Source organism: Palaemon carinicauda, chromosome 6, assembly GCF_036898095.1.
Source record: "Palaemon carinicauda isolate YSFRI2023 chromosome 6, ASM3689809v2, whole genome shotgun sequence".
NCBI lineage: Eukaryota > Metazoa > Arthropoda > Malacostraca > Decapoda > Palaemonidae > Palaemon > Palaemon carinicauda.
The window spans coordinates 138,247,937-138,259,500 of record NC_090730.1 but is presented as its reverse complement, the minus strand read 5'-3'; the positions used below and the strand labels follow the sequence as shown (position 1 = coordinate 138,259,500).

Sequence of the window (11,564 nt, the reverse complement as noted above, 5' to 3'; positions counted from 1 at the left end):
AAGATGTATCTTCCTATAAATAAAAATGGGGTTAAAGCTACACTTAATATTACTCTAATTAATACTTTACTTTCCAAACTATTCCCTACCATGGTTAGTTAGCTAACTGTCCTCCCTTTTCTTTCCTATCAGCTAAAAAGATATAAGGAAGTAGAGTATTTTATCTAAAAATCGTAGCAGGACATATTGACAGTCACGTGCTTTCAACCAATTAGATGGCATAGATTCTCTCTAGATAAGGATGTTGCAGTAGTCCTCAAACCAACCATATGAAGTTAACATGTGGTTACTACACCCATGCTATTGTACACACGCACACAAACGATTGTAGTAAAGTATGTCCCGCTTGTTTCAAAATTATCGAAATGTCCCGCTTTTTTTAGACTTTTTTTCCGCTTTGTTCCCATTTCTCCCGTTTTTATGTGCTTCAATAACAAAAATGTCCCCATAAATGGAACAGTACTGATATTCTGTGTATATATATATATATATATATATATATATATATATATATATATATATATATATATATATATATATATATATATATATACATATATACATATATACATATATACATATATACATATATACATATATATACATACATATATATATATATATATATATATATATATATATATACATATATATATATATATATATATACACACATATATATATATATATATATATATATATATATATATATATATATATATATATATATATATATACATATATACATATATACATATACATATTTATACATATACATATTTATACATATACATATATATACATATACATATATATACATATATATATATATATATATATATATATATAAACATATATATACATATATATATATATATATATATATATATATATATATATATATATATATATATATATATAATGTCCCGCTTTTATAGAAAAAAAGTCTGTTCACATTAAATATTAAATGATTGTATTATGGAGTAATAAGTATGATGGATTTGAAGGTTATGTGTTCCCCAGGTGCATTGGAATATCAGGCCAGTTTGCAAGTTTTACGCAGAAGACAGAAATCCGTAAGATACATGCTATGTTTACATTTGATGAAACGCTGTCACAATAGCAATCAGAAGGAAACAATTTTATAATATGCATACAACATTACAGGCAATTAGTAGTCCAGACAAGTATTAAACACGTAGATAAATTTAGTTACTAAAAATACTGATCAAACAGTTAAAGTCGTAGAATGTAAACAAAACTCGACAATATGTTGGCAATTTTATACATAACCTATATATATGTCTACTGTAGGCTCCAGAGCCTTTAAATATGGAGCCCCGAGACAAAATAATAAGCTCCCACGAAACATTCGAATGATTGAAGACATTAAGGTTTTCAAGAGAAAACTGAAGACTTTCTTATTTCATGAGTCTTTTGACAGTGACGATTTACAGTAAATGAACAATGCATGATATCAAACGTTAAATTACTCTGAACGAACAAGGTAAAACGACAGTGGAGGTCCTGTAGAGAGTGGGGTTGCCCTGCTGTATGGGACCGGAAAAGCAGCCATCAAAGTAAAAGTAAGTAAACTGTAAAGAGCGGAAAAATTTCGATCAGGAATGTCCTAACCAGGGTTAAAAGAATACTGGGTTAGCCCGCTTCTGACCAAAATAAGAACAATCTCGCGCATGTATTCTTTTAACCCTGGTCCTAACAGCCAGTGCGATCAGGCAAACACCAGAGAATAGGTAGTTTTCGTAAGGGTTGAAGAGTTACGCCTCCATGTCCTGAAATACGATGAACGCACGAAAGCTGATTAGCTCCTGTTCACTCACTAAAGCTGGCCATACATTATCCAACTTGTTGTACAACTTGGTTGGGTTGTATGAAATATTGGACAGTGTATGGGCAGGTTGTACAACAAGATTTTGGTTGGTTGGTTTGGTTGGAGAGAATCAAAGCAGCTTTGATTTTAAGGTGGCGTGTCCTAATGTTGTACAACCTTTTGACAGTGTGCGCGCTTGTTGTAAAACTTCACAACCAACATCAGTTGAAAGCCTAGTTTGACAGCGAGTAGTCCTTGCTTTAAAGACACGTTCTTTTGGAAATAGCTGTTTTATAAAAGTGTTAAATAGACGTGATGGCAAATATAAATGACACTGAACAGTGGAGAAGTTTCATTGATACATACAGAAGTTTACCTGCGATTTGGAAAGTGAAAAGCGAAGAATATAAAGATAAAAACAAACGAAATAAAGCATGGGAAGTACTGTTGAATAACCTTAAGGAAATAGTTAGCAATGCCACTCTAGATGATTTAAAAAAAAAATAAACAATATGAGAACTTGTTATAGGAGGGAATTGAAAAAGAAGGAAAAGTCTGAAAAGTCTGGTGCGGGCGGTGATGACATGTACGAAGCAAGTTTATGGTATTTCGATTTGCTGCATGATTTTTTAGGAGATCAAGAAATCCAAATACCTGGAGATAGTAATTTGGATGAGAGCGATGACCAGGGAATTGGAAAATGCGGACTACTCATGATACAACTAAAGATCACTATTTGCAAAAAGCCGTCGAACATTTAGATTTCATAAAAGAGCAGAAACTCATGAAGGACGAAGCCGCAATCTATGCGGATAGCTGGGCGGTATCCTACAGAAAGCTGAACGAGACAAAAGTTGTATGCAAAAAAAGCTATTGATGAGATTCTTATAATGGGCCAATTAAACCAGTTAACATTGGATTCTGTGTCACTATCGTCCAGTAGGTCAAGTACTCGTGCATCAACCCCATTGACATTTTCAACCCAACCTATATGCACTTATCATTTATCCAATGAAAATGTCTCGACTGACATAAGCCAAGGGAGTCAATATACTATAACTGAACTTCTTCAAGAGCCGAATTACTCCTGAACTAGTTGTAGAATACTTAGATTAAACTTCAAGGATAGAAATACATTCATTTGGTACAATAGTTTATTTTTAGTTTGCATTATTTACAGGAAACGTTTTTGAACAATGTAATATTTAGTTTAAGTATTTTTATAATGTTGTAGTATACCTAGATACAACTTCAAGGATGCAATACATTCATAAGGTACAATATTTTATTTTCATTTTTCATTGTTTAAAGGAAATCTGTTATTTTTATTAAGAATGTAATATTCAGTTAATACATTTTTATAATGTATATTACTTAATGGTAATAAACTTTATCAGTTTTTGATGTTTTATTGCTGTTCTACCCTTGCAGAAGGTTGTTGTAATCCTAACATTTTCCACTGCCATGAGACTGCACCATCAGTATAGAAATACTGACAAAACTTGTTCCTTACTTGCTTAGCACATGTGGTAGAATTTCTTTTCTGAGTTGGTTGTAATGGGACTAGTTGTTGCGGATCAGATCTCCAAGAACCCTCCTGTACAGTTGCAGTATCTATATTTTCTATATCAGCGCCTTGAAAATATAACTGTCTATTCTTTTTCAAGATATAATTGTGTAGATAGCAACATGCCAATGTGATTCGTGCGGCTTTTTCAGGTGCTAAATTTATAGTAGTAAATAAAATCCGAAACCTGCTAGCTAGAATCCCAAAGCAATTTTCAATAATTCGTCTTGCTCGAGATAATCTATAGCAATAGATTCTTTGTTCATCTGTTAGCTGACCAGTGAAGGGTTTCATTAGATTTTCAGAGAGGGCAAATGCATCGTCTCCTACCATGACATACGGCATTTTTCCATAATTTCCTACAGGTAAATCCTCTGGATCTGTTAAAGTAATGTCATCGTTTTCAAGTTGTTCAGAGAATTTGCTGTTAGATTGAACTCCTCCATCTGATGCTCTTCCATTTGCTCCAGCCTCAGCATATATGAATTCATAGTTGGCATTTACAATGCCAAACAAGACAATGCTGAATTTTTTTTTATAATTATAATAGTATGAACCTGAATTTGCTGGGTTTTTTATGTTGACATGTTTACCGTCTACCGCTCCAATACAGTGTGGAAAATTCCACTCTTTCAAAGGACGTAGATAGTTCTTTAAATTCATCTTTTGTAGTTGGAGTTTTAATTATTTTCTTCTTGTTTAGCACACTAATTATAGCATTGCAAGTAGGTAAAATAAACTGACCTATAGTTTGGGGAGCAATTCTCGTCAAAAACTTTAAATCCTCATATGATTGACCGGTCGCTAAAAATCGTAAAGTTGTTGACAGCTTTTGGTGTACTGTTATCACGTCATCCCTCATTTTCGTAGCCTTTTTTCTCAAGAAAGGCGTAACCAGGCTTAATTAACAGCTCCTGATAGGTTTCATTGTCCATTCTCAAGAAATTTTTGTAATCATCTGGAGCAGTTTCTTTTAGTTCACGTAACAAATTCACATGAGAATTATGTGAGCGATTTAGCAACCATTGTTTTGCCCAATGCTTTCTTTTTTTACGTACTTTTTTTTTCGTTCTCAACTGCATATAAACTGATTATTGTACCACATGAAAGTATTTCTTCATCTACTTCCATTCCGTAATGATTTTATTTGAAATTCTAAGACAACAATAATATGCCACAGAGCGTGTTATTCAATACAGATCGACATCTATAACTAATGTTGGACGACTTGGTCTTACAGTGTATGCTCTAGAGCAGAAATTGTTGGCCAACATTGTTGTCCAACCAAGTTGGATAATGTATGGCCCGCTTAAGAGACGGTAAGAGAATTATACTTAAGACTTCTCTGTTAGTTTGTCACACTCATTTTTCCCTATTGAGTACGTTAAACTCAATCTCAGGTCACGCGGGTTAAAGCAGAAAGAAAAATAAGTACGTGTGGTAAGTAATCACACAATGGTCTTATTTTTGTACATCTCCATAGATGGTAAAGGACTTCATTAAATGTTAATCTCGTTTGATTTGCTAGCTTCACAGCAACTATGTCAACGACAACGAAAATCTCAATTATCAAAAATAAATGAATAGATAAATAAATGATAAAAAAAAGTTTTACTAACGGTAATGGTCCAGTAATTCTGAACGGTATACTAGAAAATAAATTAGGATATACACTAATAGCAATTAAACCAAGAACAATTAAATCAACAATTGATTAAATTACTTAACGCATAAGCTCCATTAGTTATATTTCCTTTCATTTACTTTCTTTACTGGGATATTTTCCCTGTTGTAGCCCTTAAGCTTGTAGTTCTCTGCTTTTCAAACCAAGGTTGTAGCTTGGCTGACACCAATAACAATAACAACAATAATATACTACCAAACTGTTGTTAGATGACCTTTAACCTAATATATCATTCTTACCTTTCTATTGAGATCGAAGGAAGTCCAAAGACCTGTAAAGATGACATGACTGATGACTGAAGAAAAAAGGAGGCAACACCGATCCCATAAGGACACTACTGAAGACTTATAAAAGAGGCCTCGGGTAGTTATTAATCTCACCACTTCAAGACAGAAACGAGAATAAGACAATTTTTAACCATTCCACGATTAATGAAATTTGTGAAACAACTACTTCCAGCCAGTAGTCCCTGAGATATACAGATACACCCATAAAAAAGAGAGTATCCAGAATGGTTACCGTTGTTAGCACTACAGATATCTGTTTCGCGTTTTTCAGAAGCTGTCTGCACCGGTTATTAGTTTCGACTGACTCGCGTAACTACAAATTGAATGGATATATGAAAGGAAAGCAACCTTTCATACACAATAGCGACAACTATAGTCCTACTACAACACCAAAAATTACCTCGTTTACGAATAGCAAACGACGTAAATGGCAATTTAATTATTACTTGACAAATGAATGATTCCTTTAGTCCAAGTATATTTTGAACAATAAAAACACATGTTAGCGATTTCAGTTTAATAGGGTATATATTATTTTTTAAGTTTTAAAAGAGGTAAGCGTATTTTCCCAATTTCATGCAGTGGCAGACAGGCCAGTCCTTCATAGCACGAAGGATAAAGGAAAATCCACCAGAAGTGAACAATTATCGAAAAAAAAAAATATATATGTATATTTCTTTCTGCGAAATTAACCATTAGAATTGATATGATTTGATGTAATTGTAAGCCAAGCGAGTAAGAATTGTCTTTGGCCATGCAATAAACAACTTAATTATGAAGTTTGGAACACAAATAGCCCTTTGTCGTGAGACCCCATTTCCTAATATTTCTAACCGACTTCCGCGAACACTGGTCATTCATCTCCTTCCGAAAAAAAAGAAGAAAACGGAAATAGTCTTTTCAGCAACGAGGGAGACATTCAAAAATTGAAGTCGGGGAGTATTAGCATTCTTCCAGGTCCCCGTCTCTTATCTAACATCGTTTGTCATCATTTGGGAGAACCCTTCCCTCTTCTCTCGTTCCATTTGCTTAATACAAAAAACCTCAGGAAAGAAAATAACACGGATGCTGTCTTGCACAACGGCGGGATAACTCGAAGCTCCCCTTGCTTATTTTTTTTGATGGATGATACGAATTAGTGTCTTCGGTTGCCTTCCTTTCGTCATTTCGGGACAAAATGAGACTTCCTCGTTTCCGTTCTTTTGACGGCGTCCAGCCCCTTTTAAGAATACAGTACATTAATGTTTGTCTAGTGGCATCACGAACGCGCTACTCGCTCTAATTAAAGGGATTTCAAGAACGTTTGTCTTGAAAGTCCTAATTTGTGGGCACACATTGCGAAAGTTTCTCACAGTTTCATTGACTCTCCTTTATTTAACCTCCAAGATTCGCTGCTTCAAATCGCCAGTCGAATGCCTTTGTCCTACGTCTAAATCCGACCAAAATCTCTTCGCCGTAATTCGTACTCGTAAACAAGGTTAGATAATGTTGTACAGAACACTTATAGTTTGTTTATGGGGCATTTAAAAGTAATGACCTCGCGCAGTGGTGTGTGAATGTTTGTAATTGGTATTTTTCTGGATTTTGTAAATGGAAGATGTACAGATAAATTCATGAAGTGACGTGAATAGTAGAATGTAAGATATTTTGCGAAGAAAAAATCAATATTTAAAGATATGAGTCAGAACTATTATTCTGTTTATAAAAAGGCAAGAGTAATTTTTATCAATTACTACAAATTCACGTTAAAATAAATTTTCAAGGCCAATATCTGAATATTGAAGAACAGGAGTAACATTTTCAAAATGGGATGGAAAATTTATAGTAAAACTTAAAAGTAGTATATGTAATTCTTTGGTTCTAAGAAGTTAAATTATCAGTTAATAAACCGTTGTCAACGCGATGCCGTCAATATTTCCCGATTTTATTATTATTATTATTATTATTATTATTATTATTATTATTATTATTATTATTATTATTAGCTAAGCTGCAACCCTAGTTGGAAAAGGAGGATGCTATTAGCCCAAGGGTTCCAACACGGAATAATAGCCCAGTGAAGAAAGGAAATAAGGAAATAAATAAGCTACAAGAGAAGTAATGAACAATTAAAATAAAATATTCTAATAACGGTAACTACATTAAAGCAAATCTTTCATATATTAACTATTAAAATTTCCAAAAAACAAGAGGAAGAGAAATAGATAGAATAGCGTGCCCGAGTGTGGGCTACCGACATTTTCCCCGGCGGACATTTTCCCCACCCCTATATCCCCCTAAGACAATTTCCCCACCAGCTAAGTATAGAGGTGGACAGTTTCGCAACCCTGCATATTATAAACACAAAACACTTAAATTATTAGATAAAAAAGGGAAACTTTTCCGTTCATTTTCCAGCCAAAAAGCCAGTTTATCATATCCCATGTGAGGAATAAACTCCTATACTATATAAGGTGGGGAAATTAGCAAATAGAAAAATAATCAGTTTCTCCTATTGTGACTTGGGAAGGGGGTCCCCCTAGGTCTGTGACCTTGGAAGGTTTGTGACCTAGGATGGGTGACCCCCCCCCCCCTAGGTCTGTGACCTGGGGAGGTTTATGACCTGGAAAGGGGCATCTCTTACGTCTGTGACCTGGGAAGGTTTGTGATCCGGAAGGGAGGTAACCCCCGGCTAGGTCTGTGACCTGGGAAATACTAAGTTAGGTTAGGTGGGTTTGTTAGGTTCTGTGGCCTTTTACAAATCTCGAAAGTGATAACTAATCAAGTTTTTCCTGTTTTCGCTCACCCGAAGTCCCAAGTTCCCACATGTGTCCGTCAGGAAAGGGAATGGTTGTCCATAACGTTAGAAAGGCTTATTTGCAGTGGAAATAAAGGTCAGATTCGGATTTGCAATGCATACAGTGCAATTAATCTAGTTGTCAAAAAAATGCTTACTTTTTATTTCTTTACATGGCTTATCAAATTATGACGAGGAAAATTTTCGGAGGGTAAAATATCCGGTGGGGTAAATGTTAGCGGGAAAAATGTCCAGTGGGGACAATGTTTGGTGGGGAAAATTTCCCGGGGTAAAATGTCCGGTTAGGTAAATGTTAGTGGGAAAAATGTTCAGTGGGGAAAATATCCGGTGGGGATCATGTCCGGTGGGCAAAAGTTTCGGTGGGTAACATGTCCGTATGATAAATGTTAGTTGGAAAAATATCCAGTGGGGAAAATTTCCGGTGTGGTAAATGTTAGTGGGGAAAAATGTCCGGTGGGGAAAATACCCAGTGGGTAAAGTGTCCGGTGGGTAAAATGTCCGGTGGGTAAAGTGTCTGGTGGGTAAAATGTCTGGTGGGTAAAATGTTAGTGGGAAAAAATGTCCAGTGGGGAAAATGTACGGTGGTGAAAATTCCCGGTGGGTAAAATGTCTGGGGGGGTAAATGTTAGTGGGAAAAATGTCCAGTGGGGAAAATGTCCGGTGGCGTAAATGTATGTGGGGAAAATGTTCAGGGGGGAAAATGCCCAGTAGGTAAAATGTCTGGTGGGTTAAATGTCAGTGGGGAAAATGTCCAGTGAGGAAGATGTTCGGTGGGGTAAATGCCAGTGGGGAAAATATCCTGTGGAGTAAATATCAGTGTGGAAAATGTCCGGTGGGAGTAAATGTCAGTGGTGAAAATGTCCAGTGGGGAAAATGCCCGGTGGGGAAAATGTCTTGTAGGGTAAATGTCAGTGGGGAAAATATCCGGTGGGGTAAATATCAGTTGGGAGAATGTCCAGTGAAGAAGATGTCGAGTGGGGAAGATGTCTGATGGGGAAAATGTCCTGGATCCGGCCGAGTGTACCTTAAACCAAGAGAACTCTACCCCAATACAGTGGAAGAGCCAAACACCCATTTGAGTAATGTTTAAAAATAAGTTAGCTTCAAGTGTGACTACTGCTTCAAGGAATATGAAACAGACATAGGCTGCAGTCTGCTAATATGTATTTAACGGAATTCATGTTATTTTCCCAGCCTCATTTTCATATAATTATGTCTTGCTTTCACCTCTTTGACCAGACTGTCCGACAAAGGCACACACATATCCCGGTTCGAACCTGTGCTCTCTCGGTTGTTGCCTTTTAAGGCGTACTGGAATACTAGCGAATATTTTAAATAGCTGGGTGGGTTGTCTCTTACTGTAATTTGTTTAATAGATATGTATGAAATTCATCATGGACCTAAATAAGTTTTCTGTGGTGGAATCAATATTATTATCGCTGCTTCGAACCTTGATTGTACAGCAAAAACGTTTCTTCTATGTTGTCATTACATGGTGAATAAGTGAAGGAGTGTTGTCATCTTGTAAAATATACAAGAAAACTATCCAACTGCTGACAGAATTATAGTTACTACCATTTTACACTTTCTCTGAACCGTTTCTGTAAGGAATCAATTAATGTATCTATTTATTTTGGAAAAGATACGAAGTTTAGCGAGAGCTGTTTATCATATGATTTTACCGTTAGGAATTTATTCCATTTCTCTCGTAAGCCATCGAACTAGATACATCGATCATATTTGCCTTGTTTACACATGAAGATCAAAGAATTATAATCCGTAAAAGGTTTTTACATACGGTCAGCTTTTCACGGCGCACTGTAGAATGCATTTCTATAGGCTTTATAAAGTATCACTTTAGCACCAGCTGCATTGCTTTTAAACTTTTATTCTCATTATTTTCTTTTCTTGTATTTGTTCCATATCTTTAAACTTTGCTTTGCAATAATTTTCCCTGTTTTAGCCATAATAATAATAATAATAATAATAATAATAATAATAATAATAATAATAATAATAATAATAATAACACCTGCTTGCTTCCATTTAATTGTGGCCGTTTTATTTTTCAGACTTCGGTTGGTTTTTCTAACCTTCAAAGTTCTCAACCATATAGAGGCATTCAGAGCTTGTATGTGTGCATCTACCTGAAACCCAGGATTTTTTTGTAATGACGATGAAATATCAAGCATGGGCCTGGATAAGCATAATGTTATAGCCTCTTCACCTTTGAATTGTAACTGTCTATTGACTGAGTAAAAATACTATATAAGCAGTTCTTACATGTATTTTGGCATTCTGAATTTCATATAATGGAACATTAGTAGATTTAAGAGCGTTATCGGTAGGTATATATTTCAATTACTAGCGAAACTGAAATTCGTTATAAGAAATGGTCTAGCTGGCTAGTTTGGTATATTTTATGTATATGTTTAATGGGGGCTGGGGCATAATAACTTCGGTATCGGTCGATTAAAATATTAAATCTATCTCTCACTCTAAGTCCATTGTTTACATCTGGGAGACTGATGTCAAATTTCTGCGGTAGCTGCGCATGTGTTGCTATCATTCGCTCTGGCCAGCTTTTCTGTTTTTTTTTTTTTTTTTTTTTTTTTTTTTTTTTTTTTTTTTTTTTTTTTTTTTTTAATGACGTAATCATTATCTGACCTTTTTAACCAATTAGGAGCTTCCAAATATTTATGCCCAACTTCCCGGATGTTGTTTTACAACAGCCATTTTTTCCCACCCTTCCCTTCAGTCTAAGTTGAACCATCGTTACATAGACGTCTTCAAGAGGGAACTTGAGAGAAGTACAATCTATTTCGAAATTTAGTGTAATTTCATCTATGTTGGGAATTGATTATGATGGAAAGGCACTCAGTTTAGTGTAAAGCTATTGTTACTCATGTGAAATTTAAAGATAACCACGAGATAATGTCTCAAAGATCCGATTCTGGCTTAATTTTTTCGGGAAGACCAGGACATTTCTACTGCAAAGCTTCTGTAAAGATTGCCAAGACAAAAAAAATGAAAAAAAAAAAAGACGTTGGTGTCAGTCATAAGGTACAGAATTAACTATTTGTGATTTACTTTATCATAATGTAAGGATTTATTTGTGATTTACTTTTAGTTTGTAACCTGAGAAGGTGGCTAGGGGTTGTGATCTGTGAAGGAGAGTCCTGGGGGCTGGGCCCCCGGCTAGGGGTTATGACCTGGGAACTGCTAGGTTAGGTTAGGTGGGTTGGTTAGGTTCTGTACCCTTTTACAAATATCAAAAGTGTTAAATAATCACTTTTTGGCCTGTTTTCAGCCACTTACATGAGCCATATATTTTTCCAACAGGTTATCTTGTGTTTATTTTGCCTTTCTGACCATTATCATTGCTGCAAATCACTCGT

At 35.2% G+C, this 11,564-nt stretch overlaps 1 pseudogene; it reads right to left on the bottom strand.

The window, feature by feature from the left end:
* Window positions 1–3,239: 3,239 nt before the first annotated feature.
* On the bottom strand, window positions 3,240–4,480 carry LOC137642326 (uncharacterized; annotated as a pseudogene).
* Between the last annotated feature and the right edge of the window lie 7,084 nt (window positions 4,481–11,564).